The sequence below is a fragment of the Rhagoletis zephyria genome, unplaced genomic scaffold (genome assembly GCF_001687245.7).
Source record: "Rhagoletis zephyria isolate East Lansing unplaced genomic scaffold, Rhagoletis_zephyria_1.1 Rzeph_scaffold_00781, whole genome shotgun sequence".
Lineage (NCBI taxonomy): Eukaryota > Metazoa > Arthropoda > Insecta > Diptera > Tephritidae > Rhagoletis > Rhagoletis zephyria.
In genome coordinates, this window is record NW_016157865.1 from 128,656 (window position 1) to 144,106 (window position 15,451).

The window sequence follows — 15,451 nt, forward strand, 5'->3', positions numbered from 1 at the left end:
GTCTTAGCTAACTTATGTACAAACCCGAAGATGAAGATAATGCGATCTAGGCTAACATAAAAAGTAATACAATTTAACTTGAATGCGATCGTAATAGTATCACGTATTCGGGTCAGAATTTTTCAAATCAGCGCACAAACAAATTTTGGTGATATAAGTATATGACTTGTGTCTCAATCGACAGCTCTCAGAGTTAAAAATTAGTCTTCTGAATATTTTAGCAAAAGTTATTCGCAAAAATAGTTTAACATCATTTTTTTTTTAATTAATTGTTATACATATAGAACCATATTTATTTATAATACATATAGGACCATATTTGTCTCAGAAAACAAACGTCAAAATAGACCATGTAAGATTTACATATATATATATATATATATGGGTGTGTACAGACTCAAAAACAACATTTGTGATTTGCAGATCTTCCGCTGTATCGCTGCCTACATGCGCACGAACGTAGAAAAGCTTTGATCGATAAGAGACAAAAACAGAGACGAAAGCGAATAAATGGAAAAATTTTCATTCTCTTAGGTCCCGCTGAGACGCTGCCTATCGAAATGAACATAGCAATGCTTTGCCTATTGTAAAAATTTTAAAATCGTTCGACGCAAATATTTCGAAAGTGGTTCAATGAATCTTAAATGTGAAAAATTTGTGCAAGGTTTCAGGTTGAGCACTTTAATTTTATGTATAACTTGTCCCTGTACGATTTGTAGATCAATGGCAATAAGTGCCTATAGAAGGCCAATTTGCGTTGGCAAAATAGCAATGATGAAGACAAACGATCCACTGGCGATGAAGATGCAGATGGCGACTCCTTTGGTGGGCGGTGAAGGTGAAGCCGACGAAAACTGCATACTATGGACGAGGACGAATAAACGACGATGAAAAGGTGCGCACAATTGATGGACGATGACCATAAAAATACGTAGATGGACAATGACGATGGCCACGAAAAAACGAAGAATTTGACCACTTTTAGCTCAGTTATATTGGCAGGAGATTTAACAATACTAGTGAAACTTTTCTAACGTTTCAAATTGTTGCCTTTGCACCCGCTGCTTTCTCGGCAAAAATTGGAATAGTCCAAAAAACGATGAACGCGATTTTATATGTATGTGTGCTTGCTAATTTTTCCTTTCTCCTTCCACCCTTCGTCAAAATCCGACTACGACAGGTTTGAATTCTGAGATTAGTGTTGAGCAAAGACATCCCACACACCAGTGAATCATCATGGGGATTCACTAAACTCCAGAGCGGCTAGCTTGCTGCCTGGTCGACGTATCTTAATGGAACTGGTGCGGACTTCTGCGCTCCTAACTTTGCCATCTTTAGCGATGAACACCTCGGTTATTGTACCTCGCTCCCACTGGCTTCTGGATCTAGCGGAATCGCATACTATGACCAGTTGTCCCGTTTTCAGTGATGTGACCTCAGTTTGCCATTTAGAGCGTTGAAGAAGTTGCTACAAGTATTCGGCTGTCCATGTCTTCCATAGTCGGTCCTTTAAATTTGGAGCTATGCGCCATTGCTTCCGGAGACACACTCTTTCTTCATCTAGACTAGGCGTTTGAGTTGAATTGAGACATCCCGTCAAGTGGTTCGGAGTTAATGGCTCATCATCCTGCGGCGATATGGCCAACTCGGTTAATGGCCGGCTATTTATTATATTTTCGGCTTCTATAAGGGTGCTTCGGAACATTTCTAACTGTGGTGACTCTTGTTGCAAAACGCGTTGTAATAATCGCTTGACGCACTGTATAAGGCGCTCCCAGTAACCGCCTGCTGATGGGTTCGCAGGGAAATTGAATACACACTGAATTTTGCGTCTTGCCATTTCTCCATCTATGCGGTTGAAGTCAAACAAACGTTCATTTTTCAGCTCTTTCTGGTCCCCTCAAAAGTTGTCCCGTTATCACTTCTAATTCTGATGGGGACTCCTCGACGATTTATGAAGTTACGCAGGCACAGGATAAAGGCGTCAGTTGAAAGCTCATCAGCAACCTCTAAATGCACAGCTCGTTTCGTCAAGCAGGTAAACAACGCAACCCATCGCTTTTCTCGTCTTCGTCCGATTGTTACACAAAACGCTATAGTCAACTCCGGAGTACAAGAACTGGCTCATTAACGGAATCGCTGGTTTAGCTTTGTTGTAGGTGCACACCGGACACTCCCTTTTCGTTGACTTAAGTAGTGCGCGCGTGCACGGTACCAAAACTTTTGTCTCATTTTATTGATGGTAAGGCAATCGTTTTGATGGCGAAGTTCACAACGATACTGTTCCATAATAAGTCGTGTAACATGATGGTTTTGAGATGAAATAACCAGGCGTCGAGCAGTAATAGGCAGGCAGTACGCGGAATCAATTCTGCCGTTGACTTTTACCAAACCAGCGATATCTAAGAACGGTGTCAGCAGGTATACCGAACTCGATTTCGAAAGAGACGTTTTCTGCTTAATTGCGTTCATCCCTTCGGCAAAAGACTCGTTCTGAACCCTTCGAAGAACGGCTTTCTCAGCGTTGGCAAGCTGTATGATATTCAGTTCTCCTCTTTGACCAGTACCAGACATGGTATTGTGGAAAAATCGGAAGTTTCAGGCGACAACTCTATTGATTTTTTAAAAGATGAGTAATTAGTAATATTTATAGCATACTCGCCAGAATTTGACAGCAATAAAACTCCTCCCACGCATTCTTCCGAAGCATAATGGTCAGACATCAGCTCTGGTATCTCCCACCTGGTCCCGTGAACCACCTTGACGTTCAGCGTGGTCGGAATCCACCGTAATTGGTCCGCAGATGTGACAGGGAGCTATGGTTTTACGCTGACTCCGAACGGCGATTGTATTTTTATGAGAAGCTGTTTTTCATGGCAGAAATACACTGCCTGCCCATGGGCTTGAACCCAGGCTCTGCGGAGTGGAAGCGCGCACTGCTTACCACAGTGGCCGCAAAATCTATATATTAATACGCTAACATAAATTTTGTCCGCCTTCGTTTAGAGATTCTACCGAACCGATTTCAAAACCAAGAACCATTGGAAAGGCATTTTTTCGTAGATGAGCAAAGTTGTTATGGTTTCAAAATTGGTTGAAAATTGCGGCCAAAACCGTCGTTTAAACATTTCCGTATTTGTGTATAGATGTTGCTGCAACATGTTCAATTTGATATGTTTCGCATCTTGCTTCACTTCGCATCTGAAATTAAGCTTTGGAATAAAGATATGTAAATATGAAGATGACGAAATAAATGATAACGATGAAGACAAGAAAGAGAAGGCAAAAGTGAAGACACAGATGAAAATATAGACAGTGAGAAATACATAAGAGTTAGGGTAACTGAAAGGGTAAACAAATGTATTGTATTTTTGAAGTGAAAGTTCTTTAGCGGCGATTCGTTGGTTGGGAGTAAATGGGCAATGATGCACACGGAAATTGTGGCAACGGAAACACGTGCTTCTAATATTGTTTGTGGTATTAATTTAACAAAAACGTGCTGATAAGGGGTTTAAGAATAAGACTGAGATTAAGCCCAATACAGGAAGGAAAATTAAGTTTAGTACGTACATAAACGAAGAAAACGTTAAAGGTAAAGGTAAAAATAAAAACAAAAACAAATATGCGTAAAGATAAAGGATAAAACGACGATCAAGGTTAATTTAAACACTATAAGGTAAAGGTGAAGGGGAATATGCAAAAATAAAGATAAATATGAAGAAAAATGTGAGGATGAAGATTGATATTTTTATTGATATAAGAAACGATATTGCTATCGATATAATAATCGATATTGTTATCGATATAATAATGGATACTTCTATCAAGACAACCGATATTGTTATCGATAAAATAATCGATATTGTTATGTTATAAATATTGTTATCGGTGTAATGATCGATATTGTTGTCGATAATGTTGTCGATATTGTTATCGATTTGTTTAACAATAAATCATATTATCTGACATGATATGGTATGACATGACTTCACATGATATAACATTATATAACATGACATCAAATGACATCGCATTTGTTTCTGTATCGATTAACTAAACTACTAAAAGCATGCGCATTGTTTTCTTTCAAAATTAAATTGTAAAAAACTGATAACAAGCTATGGCTCTGATATTTCAGGCCCCTTAAAAATCCCGGCCCGGGGAGGATTCCACCATTCTTACCCTCTCGACAGGTCTGGGTAGGGATAAAGATAGAAAAAAGATAAAGTATCACCTTGAGCTTATAAAATTATATTAACTACCCTATCGTTATATTCACATTTTCTAAATAAGTAACGTAAGTTCCACTTCTTCAATGTGGCCCAGTTGCACTTATTTTTTCGATAGGAATTGAAACAAATTCTGCTATAAAAAATTTAGTTATCGAAAATTATCAAGTTACCGAAATTTTTCGAGTCATCGAAGTTTATAGTTATCGAAATTTATCGAGTTATCCATATTTATTGAGTTATAACAACGTGTAAAATTATTGAAATTGACCAATGTTAATTGAGTTGTCGAAATTTATAGACACAGAAAATTAGTTGTCGAAATTTGCGGATAGATATAGAGCTATAAAAATGTATGTGTTAGCGAAATTTGTCAAGTTAGTGAAATTTATCAAGTTATCGATATTTATTGTTGTGTTTAGGGATTTTAGTGTTCTTGAAATTCATTGAATTATAGATATGTATCAAATTATCGAAATTTATCGACAAACTGGAATGTATCGGTTATATTCCAATTCCTGCCAACGACCTTCAAAGATATAAAAAATTTAAGTAAAGGTTTAGTTCGAAAGCAGGAGATTTGCCGGCAAGAAATTTTGTACATTATAAGTTAAACGACGGGCTACGTTAGAAAAACTCTCCAAAGGTGTTAAAAAACTAGAACAACGGTCGCATTTCGACAGTGGCTGGCACTCTAGTATTTATTGTTTGTCTAAAATTGGGAATCCAACTAAGCGAGTGTTATCATTGTTCCCCCTCACCCTCTGGGAAAATGTAAATTTTCTGTGCAATATATATAACTAGTTTAATATTTTAAACAGATGGCAACACTATTAACAAACCTTAATAAATATTGCAAATGTTTCAAGTAAATTCGTCCATCCCTTTTTGAACGAAGAGAGGTCTCAAATGGCGTCGGTTTTGCATTTCCTCAAAATTCAAACCACCGTGCACCGCTAAAAAAGGTCGTAACTTCAAAAAATAAAACCTTAATGCACATTTAGAATGACGGTCAGTGATCGGACTTTTAAAAGATTCTGTGTGGTAGAATCTGAAAAAATGTGGTAGAATCTGAAAAAATGTTGTAGATATCAAAAAAATATGGTAGATCTCTGGGTTTGGATCAAACTTTGTACAAAAATTAAAAAAATTCTGCAAGGTTTCACCCAAATGGCAAACTTTTTAATTAGACTCCTAAACAAAATTTAATTTTAGTATAAGAAAGTGCAAGATTGTTTTGGCAATTTTTTTTCTTGACAGTCTAAAGCCCTTCCTTCCATATTAAGATATTTTTCGAACATATTTTAAGAGATTTCTGCAGCCTTGCGGAGTGCTGCCAGCTTTTCTTTTTTATCACATCACGAAGTAGCGAACAAATGTGGCACGTTCCAGAAACAGCCAATTGGGATTTGCCGATTTTTACAATTTTCAAGTAAAAGTAAACAACGCGTCAGAAACCTTACATGCACTTAAATTTGGTAATACCCAGCAAAGAATCGGTAATCGCTTTTAGTGGTAACGTGTTCTAGAAGGCATAGTATTATAATGCCTTCGAATTTTTTCGCTTCTTTTAGGCATTGCCGGTAATGGAAAGTAGAATGTCCTACAATATTTTATTTATTTCGCTTCTTTGCTTCATTTCAGGGAATGCAAAGTAGAATGTCCTACAATATTTTTTTTATTCCGCTTCTTTGCTTCATTTCGGGGAATGCAAAGCAGAATGCTGCATCGTAGTCAGCGGAAAAATAGAATGAATATTCAAAAATTCGTTTTCTACCGTTACCTTCTGTGGAAATTTGTCTCGCATAAAAATCATGTTTTGCTTTGTTCAATTTGCAGCGAAGTTGAAGTCAGTGAGCTTAAGCTTAATTAAATATGCATTTATGTACATACCGATTTTTAAGTAAAATCTAAATACCTATATGTATGTATAAAAACTGATTTATAAAAATTTTAATTAATTTTAATTTTTAAGGCATTTTCTGATTTTAATTTAATATAAATAAGAATGTACTTATCTAGGCATTCTACATTAGTTTTNGCTTAAGCTTAATTAAATATGCATTTATGTACATACCGATTTTTAAGTAAAATCTAAATACCTATATGTATGTATAAAAACTGATTTATAAAAATTTTAATTAATTTTAATTTTTAAGGCATTTTCTGATTTTAATTTAATATAAATAAGAATGTACTTATCTAGGCATTCTACATTAGTTTTTCTGTAATCCATTCTTTGTTCGCTTCTCTGGATTCTGTTTATCCATGCGTTCTCCCTTCGTTCGAAGGTAATGCTGCGGGTAATGGCTTACCCGATGTACTATTCGCCACAAGCTTTTCTCCGAGTTGTCTGGTTTGTGTCATCAATAGGGGTATTTTCCGAGCACGGAAACCTCGGGATACTCCGGTTGACCCTGCGATTATAGTCAAATTTCAAGCACATGCGGATAGAAACAATTTTCTAAAAACTCTGGCGAATTATAAATGATCTAAGAACAGTGGACTACGGCTAACTCATGCAGGCATACAATCTGAAGCCCCTGTCTTCATTAACGAGTCGCTAACAAAGCATAATTACCAGATTTTCAAGTCAGCCCATAATCTCGAAAAGCGGAAAAAAGTTGTATCTGTGTTCACCAGAGGAGGCTTAGTTCACATTAGGCAACAGAAAAACAACAGTCCGCTCGCAATATACATCCTGGGTATACTCAATGAACTGGAGCACACTAGTCCACCTGGTATCCAATCCTTTCGCGACGGGAATATACACCAAAACAGCGATGATCCACAAGATGTCTGATTACTACTACTGCTATTATTGTTCTTTTTATCTCTTCTTTACTGAGAAGTGGTCATAGTGGTGGTGTCGCAATATATGTTAAAAATTGTTTGTCTTGTAGATTATGTTGTGCTTCTGGTTGTGGTGACTCTGTGGAATATGTGTTCATTGATATCTTTTCAGGTGAAAACAAGCTCCTGGTCGGCTGTGTATACAGACCCAATCGTCATATTAACTTCTCCAATTTCACCGAATTTCTTCAACCGTTACTCGACAACTACAACAACGCTGTGGTAGCGGGTGATTTCAACAGCAACCTTATTGTCGATTGCAGTTTAAAACTTAGCATGGAGTCTCTAGGTCTTTTTCCTACTAACACCTACTTACCAACACATTTTACTAACACCAACAGCACTTTGCTTGACATATTTTTTGTGAATGACCTTAGTAAATCCCTCCACTGTAGCCAACTGTCTGCACCTAACTTTTCGAAACACGACTTGATTTTCTTGATTTTTGATTTTCAAACAACCAGAATACCAACATGCTTCACATACCACGACTTCAAGAACATCAACTATACCTCTCTCACTGATGCGGTGGAGTCAGTGGAATGGAATCTGATTCGAACGCTGGTAAATATTGATGACCAAACTAAGTTCCTTCAAGAACACATAAATAGGCTCTTTGATGACTTCGTTCCACTCAGACGCAAAATAGCAAAATACAACAGCAGCCCTTGGTTCAATTCTAAATTAAAAGACCTTATTTCTACTCGTAATCAAACCTATGCGAGGTGGAAGCGGTACAGAACCCCTGAAGCCTTAAGCCGCTTCAAAACAGCTCGGCAATTGTCAACAAAGCAATAAGGTCTGCGAAAGCTACGTATTATAAGGAAAAGTTCAGCTCAGCCATGAATTCTAATCAAACGTGGAATACAATTAAAGAAATTGGGCTGGGAAAATTAAAGGAAAGTTTATCTCTTCACTCCGACCTAAATTTAGACGAATTAAATAGTAANTTCTAACCTAAATTTAGACGAATTAATTTGTAGTATTAGTCCATTTGAGTTTGTTTGTGTGGATGACTGTGATGTCGTGCAAGCCATACTATCCATTAAATCTAAAGCCGTGGGATTTGACAGAGTTCATGCAAATTTTAAAATAAAATCCTTCCTTACGTGACTTACCTAATCAACTCAATTTTGACCACCAGTGTCTTCCCTAAGTGTTGGAAAGTTTCTAAGATAATCCCTGTTCATAAGAAAAATAACGAGTATCGACCAATAGCTATCCTTCCCTTTCTATCAAAAGTGGTAGAGCGTACTTTACATCAACAAATTATTTCCTATGTGGACCACAGGATATTATGTCAAAAGATGAAGAATTTATTTAACTTCTCTGGTCCAGCATGCTCACTGATCAGATCTTATCTCAGCGGCAGAACTCAGACGGTGAGTATTGGTAGCAAGAATTCTGATTTCCTATCTGTAGCCACAGAGGTCCTCCAGGGTTCAATCCAGGATCCTTTGTTATTTGTTTTGTACGTCCTTAAATATTGTAATGTCCACATATATGCTGACGACGTCCAATTATATCCTTCTCCAAGTCCTTCCAGGCGCACTTAAAAGGGCAAAATTATAGGTAAAATGGTAAATGGGGTACGAAAAATTGAGGTACTTAGGCGGATTGGGTAAATAAGCGGGGAGGTACTTAAGAGAGGGATTTTCTTCAGATTACATTCAAAAATTCACATTGCCCAAAAATGTTGGTTACTTAAGCGGGTTAGGTACTTAAGCGGGGGGACTTAAGCGGGTTTCACTGTACCTATCAGAATAAGGTCAATCAACAATGCACTGCGTTTCAAAAATGAGTTAACCAGTTTTTACTATAGTTAATTATAATTATATATGTATTAATTGTATGTTTGTTCCTCTTGTACGTTCGTTATACTATACTATACTGTACTTTACTTTATTTGTACTTCCAACAAAACTAGGACTAGGATCAAAACCTTGTTTCTAGTAGATATACATACCTTAGTTTGACAATATTTTGTGCAAATGCGTATTCGTGTGACATGGCTTTGTGAATTTTATCCAATAATTTGGATGCTTAAAAGATTCGATTTCTATATATTTAATGGTTATTAATGTTTTTATGTTTTTAAAAAATATTTTTAATCTTTGTTTTTCTTTTTTTAATATGCAACTTCTATTACTAAGTTGTGCTAGGATGAAGTTTCCAAATAAGCGAATAAACAAACAAACAAATAAAAATCGAATAGATGGCAACCCTAACAAAAAATATTTTCAAACTAAAGTTCTATTAAAACTATTTATTTTGCCTCTCATATTTTAATATTTCATTAAAATTGTGTAAAAGCTAAATAAATTAGGCTTTTCAAACAGGTGGCAACCTTCTGCGAAGCATTTTCAAACTGAAATCTTTTAAAGCTCTTTCGTCTGATACTTTGATACATAACTCAATTACTTGAAGAATTAAATTGAATTTAATTTTTTTATCACCTGGCAATTCTCCTAAACAGTTCAGATATAAATCCTTCTCAAACCCATGAACGATTAAATCACCTGTTTTAGTAATTTATTTAACTTAATAACTCATTTAAAGCTGGCAACTCTCTTCAAACCATCAAACAAAATTTTGATGTTTAAACTGAAGATTTCTTAGCACTCTTTCGTTTAACACCCATATTTTAATACTGCATAAATTCGGGTTTTAAAGCAGGTGGCAACCCTTTTCAAACCATTTTCAAATTACTATCTTTTTAAACTCCTTTAGTCTGGACCCCTGTGGGGGAACATTTTGTAAATTACTTATGTAATTTCCCTGTTTAAAATTTAATTTGATTTTTTAAACAGGGGCAACACTCTCACAGTTAAGAAGCAAAGCTTTCAATAACCATTTCAACTGATACCTATGGCAACTCTTTTTAAAAAGTAAAACCTCATTGCACATCTGCAACCAAGCCTTTTAATTTGACACCTCATTTTTGAAAATCGAGCGAAGGATGGGGATATGATGGTATTGATTTATAAATAATCTCAACTTGATTTTTTAAAAGGTAGCCTTTCTTTCCGGAAAAGTAAAAGCTTACTGCACATCTACATATTAAGCCCTTTAATTTGATACCTAATTTTTGAAAATCAAACGAATGGTTCAGATCTGATAACCTGGACAAAAAGTCCTTTCGCGTATTATATATATAGATATAGTTAAATTCGACTTTTTAAACAGGTGGTAGCCCTTTTGAAAAGTAATTTCGAGCTAAGATATTCCTAAATATTCTTCGTCTAACATTGCGATACATATTTTAATCAACTGATGAATTAAGTTGAATTATATTAATTAAACATGTGGCAACTCCGCTAAATATAGTTCAGGAATAAAGATTTTTCAACCCCCCTTCGATTGATACCCATATTTTAATAATTCATTTAACTTATTTAATAATTGGAATTTAATTTTTATTTGGTGTGTTCAAAAAAGTCTTCTTAATATTCTTTCGTTACATNCTCCAACACCTCAAAAATATATTGCGTGTTCAAACCAAAGTCTTCTTAATATTTTTTCGTTTCACATGACTATTTTGAAATTTCATATAACTTCTGGAGAAGTTAATTAAAATCGAGATTGCAAGAAGGTGGCAACCCTCTTCAAAATATTTTCAAACGGCCACCTTCTGAAGCCCCTTTCGTTATGCGCCCATATGTTGAAACATATCTCTCCTAATTAATTTTCTTAATTCCAATTGAATTTAATTTTTTAAACAGGTGGGAACCCTCCTAAAGTTAAGTTAAGAAACAAATATTTTCAAAAGCCTTTCCACTGATACCCATTTTGTAATAATTGATTTTNTAATTTTCTTAATTCAAATTGAATTAAATTTTTTAGACAGGTGGCAACCCTCCTAAAGTTAAGTTAAGAAACAAATATTTTCAAAACCTTTTCCACTGATACCCATTTTGTAATAATTGATTTTTTTTAGATAATTTGAATGAAATTTTTTATAAAAGGTGGCAGCTCTTTTCAAAAAAGTAAAACCTTATTGCATACCTGCAGTCCAAGAGTTTTAATTTGACACCTTATTTTGGAAAATCAAACGAACGGTGATGTTATGACGGCATTGCTTATTATATAGTTTATATTCAATTGTTCTACAGGTGGTAACTCCTTTCGAAAAAACAAAACCAGTTTGCACATCTACAGGCCAAGCGCTTTAATTTGACACCTCAGTTTCGAAAATCGAACGAACGGTGCAGATCTTTATGCGGAACAAAAAATGCCTTTGCGTATTATTTTGAACTTAATTTTTTAAAAGGTGGCAACTATTTTCGATAAAGTTAAGCCTTATTGCACACCTAAAGTCAGAGCCCTTTGATTTGACACCTCACTTTTGAAAATCGAACGAACGGTGCAGATCTTTATGCGGAACAAAAAATGCCTTTGCGTATTATTTTGAACTTAATTTTTTAAAAGGTGGCAACTATTTTCGATAAAGTTAAGCCTTATTGCACACCTAAAGTCAGAGCCCTTTGATTTGACACCTCACTTTTGAAAATCGAACGAACGGTGTGGATCTGATGGCATTGATTATTAAATTATTTGAATTCAATTTTTTATCAGGTGGCAACTGTTTTCGAAAAAGTAAAACCTCATTGCACATCTAAAGACCAAGCGTTTTAATTTGACATCTCATTTTTGAAAATCGGGCGAACGGTACAGATCTTTTATGCTGCACAAATAATCCCTTCGCGTATTATCTATATATACATAGATTAAGTTTTATACTTTATTAGTTTCTATTAACCTGATTTCGGACTTCAAGTGTTAGCAGATTTAAACTTGTCAAACTAATGATTAAAGAGAAATTACGTAAAGTTTAAAGAAAAACGAGTTAAAATGTTCCACCCGTCACGATGGAATGGCACTGAGGTAAACAGCGAAATATTTGAATATATACGCAATTACTTTTAATTGTAACTAATTAAAATATTTTCATACAGCCAACGTAGCAGTCTTTTTTGTAACGTAAGAGTTTTTTCATATTACACGGCATTACACCGTGTCGCAAAAGTACGGGCGAAACTCGAAGATTTAAAGAAATGATTCGAAATTTCGTACCAGGGGGTTTTCGAATCCACTGTCAGAATTGCAAAATTCAAAATGGTGGATCCAGTATGGCGTCTGGTAAATTTCGAGCTTTGTAATTAGATTTCTTAAGAAGATTTTGAGTAGCTTTAGTGTCACAGAGTGCAAAATTGAAGTAGCTAGGACTAACCGTTGATTTTTGAAATTTTGGCAGTGTCTGCGCCACAAAAATAATTCCAGAAATCAACATTAAGTCCCAGCTACTTGAAACATGCACTTTATAGTACTTAAATTAAATGGGCTACAAAACTGCATACTCAAAATCTTTCTGTGAAATCCAATTAAAAAGCTTGAATTTTTTACATACAGGTGAACGTAATATAAGCGTGATAAAAAATTACATTATAATTTCAGTGGTAGATTTGAGCAGCTGAATTTTATTTTATCAGAAGCGAATCCTCTTCTAAGTAATCTCCAATAGGTTTGAACGGGGCATCCAACAGCATTTTATTACTATTTCATTTACTAACTTAAATTTTGTAAAAAAAAAATACCCGTATATTTCTATTTCTAAAAGAATTCTGATACAGTGTTGATATTCAACATTTTTTTTACATATTTCACTAACCTTCAGACGTAGGTTTGGTTGGATTTCCTTTACTCAAAGTACTTTTGTATGTTTACAACTTTCCCCTTTGAATCTACTTTAATGTTGTGCTTGTGCGAAGGCGACATTCCGACTGAAAATAAAGAGGGGACTTGAGGTATAGGCCGTGAACGGTTTTCACTTCTTAGAGGATCCCTTAAGTCAACATTGATAAAAAAGCCCTATCTAGAAACTTTTTGCCCAATTTTGGCCGCACTTTTGGATTTCGGCTGCACTGTGCGTCGCGCTGATCTGCACACTTGTTGGAATACTTGCGGTATGTAATTTGTAGAAAAAAAATAAAAACGCCGCGATTTACGAAATTAATATTCAAAATTTCATAAATCATTTAACAAAAATATCCTCTGGCGAAGACAATTACGTTGTAGCTTGCTATATTTATTTTAATTTATTTACTTCTTACTTTTTTCATCTTGTTTTTGAAGCGGCAAAAATGTGTGCAGTAAATTCTTTTACTCACCGGTCCTACTGCAGTGCGGTATATTAACCAACGTAAAATAAAGGGTATTTTTTTCAAAATGATTTGGGAATACGTACATACAACTTGTATGATAAAAGTTAAATCAAATATTTACCAGTTAATTATATTATTTAATTGTACAAGTTCCCCTGCTGTAGCGAAAAATGGAGCAAAATCCTTTTCAAGGACTTCGCCATTCTTTGCTACCAAATGCGTTTACTTCATACTGCACGACGAAGCCAGCACACAGTGGTTCAAAATTGGAATTTAATGTTCATAATACACCGGAGCCTTCATTTTTCAACACCAATTTTTACTAAAAATCAAAAAAGGAAGTTTATGTTGGTGAACATTTTTTTATAACATTTCAAAATTTTTTTTGTGCATATTTTTTTGTTTTGGGAGAACCATACAATTGTTTTCAACTAGTTTTTGTTATGTAACGTTTAATAACTGGACCAGGGGAATACATTTTCTTCAAAATTGCTACTTTTTCTGCATTTTGCACTAAAAAATTTAATATTATCAAATAAAACTCGTAAATCAGGCTCAACTGGTCTCTTGCAAATATTGTAAGCTTTCATAAAAAAAAATAAAAATTAATCAAATTAAGTGAAAAAAGCGTTGTAATGAAGGCTCACGGAGGAATTACGAACACTAAATGCCAGTTTTGAACCACTGTGCAGCAGAGGGTTTATTGTTCTCTTTCAGTGGAACTGGAAACTCAGCGTGCAACACGATCCTGGGCACAACTTTCGCTGTGCTTTATAGATTGTACAAAGATTACTGATTAAATAGAAACCCGTAAGTGGGGTGCGAAACAAACTTTTAAAAATTTACCTCTGAAAAATGCAGAGCCGATTTATGGGTAGTTTAAGAAATAAACGACAAAACACGTCCTTTATTTTGAAAAAAATTATAAAGGACAGGGGGGTTAAAATAAAGGACTGTCCTTTAAAATAAAGGACGGATTATCACCGTAGGTATGGCGAACCGGGCTGCCAACTATCCTGACGTACTGATTTTATCAGTGCAGTACTGATTTTTCAACTCTTGTACTGATTTTATTAATTTCTTTAACCAGTACGCTAATGTCCTGATTTTTCAAAATTTATATTGATTTGTACTGAATTTTCAATTCAAACAAAATACTTTAAGATTTTCTTAAGGTTTATACACAACGCTGGAGCTTCCCTAAACTGTACAGTAAAAAGTAAGAAGAAAATAATTCAATTGTAGTTGACATGTTTCAGATAATGTTTGATATGTCCAAGAAATTAATACAACAAAAAATCAATCCTTTTATGGGCATATCGCCGGGTCGTTACATTCCAGTTGCGATAATATGATGGAGCTTAAATTATTTAAAAATAAGGCTGAAGTTTTTTTGTCGAGTGTTGTTAGTTATCTCGAAAATAACTTTCAGTTTAATAACAGCCAATTTGGATATTCGAATGGCTTTTGCCTATAACTTACAATTCTTTTTTCACAATTTACTGACCTTGTAAAAGAGTTTTGCATACAAGACATAGAGTTGGATACTCTTTTCAGCGAATTCTTAGTCTTTTAAAGTTTTTGCGTAGTTAAAAGAAATAATTTAAGCCATGAGGAAATATTGATGAAGTCCTTAAATAGTGGTACTCTTCCACAGTTTGAAATGTTTTTTTTTTTTTGTAATACCACACTCAAACGAAGCATATGAAAGAAATTAAAAGTAATTTTAAAATGATATGTAAAGAATTCTTTGACTATGTATAGGCTGAAGATGGAAATGATCTCATTATTGCTATTCAACAATGTCATAAATATAAAATAATTTATTGGCTTCTGTGTACAATGATGTGTACACTCATGTTAAATTTAATGGCACTTTTATTTTTTATGAACTATGTTTTATTTATATACCAAAATATTGTTAAAAACAAGTGTTCTGGCGTTTTAAAGTATTGTCTGTTACTTACATTCATAATTTTATTTAATTTTTATTAAAGGATAACTATGAAAAAAATTCTCTTTCATTTTATACCCATATTTCCATACATTGTATAATTTTAGATCAAAAAGATTTTTTTTTAACCACCATTCTTGTTGAGAGATAAAGTTAAAAAAAAAAAATCAGACGTCTTGTGAAAAAAATAAAAACGCAAATTTATTGTATTTGAGCTATAGCTTCGTACATGTTATAAATAAAAAGCAAACAAT